We start from the raw sequence: 1,881 nt of genomic DNA on the forward strand, positions 1-1,881 counted from the left end.
AAGGCCCGTTTTCGGATAGAAGATGTACTACACCATGAAAATTCGGAAGGGACGGGCCGAAGGCCCGTCCCAAACGCCGCCGGCAGGCCAAGCTGGGCCCGCTCCCTGCCGAACCGAGTTGCCGGTGGAGCGAAGCGGAGCTGGCAACTTGGTTTGGCGGAAGAGCGGGCCCAGCTTGTTTTCTATCATCTGCTTTGCATGATGAGTGAAATGTAACTTAGGGCTGAAGTCCCCTTTCACCTTTTTTACATACAGGGCATGATGGCTGTTAACTGCTTCTTCCAGTTCTACCAACATATTTGAATTAATGACAGGTGCATACAGAATTTCTACAATATGACAAAGCAGCATGTGCATTTTCCAAAATGCGTCATCCTTGTTGTATTTGTCACCGAGTGCTAAGGACACAATGTAAAAAAGCGTTGCCTTCTGAGCAGACGTTCCCCTTATTACTGCCTTGGATTTCTTGCCCAACTTGGAAGCTTTGCAAATATTGGCGGGGATTGTGGGAGGCCTGTTTGCATTTTCCTCTGAGCCGTACTGAAACCCGTCCAGCCGCGCGATCGCCTCTGCGATCGGTAGGACCCCCGGACGGTTCAATTTTTTGAGTAAAAATTTAACGTTCAAAGGCATTAACTTCATGTTGTAATCATGGGCCAAATCTGTCACAAACGCATCTAGAGTAATCTCAGGAATTTGCAGTACTTCCGACGGTCGGAGCAACCCGTCGTACGGACTTAGGGTAAGGGGCCCAGTAGTCGACAGTTTAAGAGCAAGGCTTTTCAAAATTGCCTACAACGGAGCGTGGGTGTACGGTAGCGTCAAAGAAAAATTTCGGTGGTGTAGTGGAAGGATCAAACTTTATGCCCCATTGGTCAAAAATGGAAATACATACATTTTTGTACACAAAAATGTAAACCAAAAAACAATGTTCATTGGCCCAGTAGTCGACACCTTTGGCCCAGTAGTCGACACTGCCTGGCCCAGTAGTCGACACTCTGTCATTTTACCCTGATTGCCGTGTCTGACGGGTCCCTGCAGCCTGTCTACCCTTCCTCTGCCTCTCGGTCGCCCTTTTGGCCATCAGGGTGTCCTTCTCGGCCCTCTTTGCGAGGTGCTGTTCGGCTTTTTCGGCCTTCAGACGACCTTTTTTGAAATATGGTGAAAACAGATTTTTTTCTGGTTCTTAAAAATGTCATTTTTCGGCTACTTATCGGAAAATATTTGTCTCAGCGCAATTAGTCTGCAATAAAACCGTTCCATCTCGTCAAAGCGCACCTAATAATGTATAGGACGACACGATGTGACATACGAAAACCGGGAGTGCTAGCCATAGCTTGGTAAGTTAACCTCATTTTGTAACCCAAAATGTCTTGTGGGCAAGCTGAAGATGTTATCGCACAGCTTATCGACTCCTGAGTTATCTCCCTATATAAATTCCACACCGAACCGCATATAGCCGTTCCTGCGAGGGGGCAATAACTCCGGGAATCATGTGTACACCTGTCTGGGAATCATCAGGATAAAAATTGATCAAAATCAATAGAAATCGCTTAGAATAAGCGGGAAACTAGAGAAATAAGTACAAATCAGTCGAAATAAGCGTTTTATACCACTAAACCCCCCCGAAAAACCTATGTAATAATTAAAAGCGGACGGGAATCACCGGGAATCAAGAATTTCGGGAATCATGTGTACACTTCAAAAGGGAGTTATTGCCCCCTCGCGTTCCTGGGATTATGCCTACGGGGGCCCAGGGGGGCGAAAAGTGTAAATTTCCTTCAATGAACTGACTTTGAACCCTTCGAGAGGGGTTGAAGGTCAGACAATGAGTCAGAATGGACTGTGCCGCAAGTCTTGGGATATCTTGAAGTACTTTAT

The sequence above is a fragment of the Frankliniella occidentalis genome, unplaced genomic scaffold, assembly GCF_000697945.3.
Source record: "Frankliniella occidentalis isolate FOCC.00 unplaced genomic scaffold, Focc_3.1 Scaffold487, whole genome shotgun sequence".
Lineage (NCBI taxonomy): Eukaryota > Metazoa > Arthropoda > Insecta > Thysanoptera > Thripidae > Frankliniella > Frankliniella occidentalis.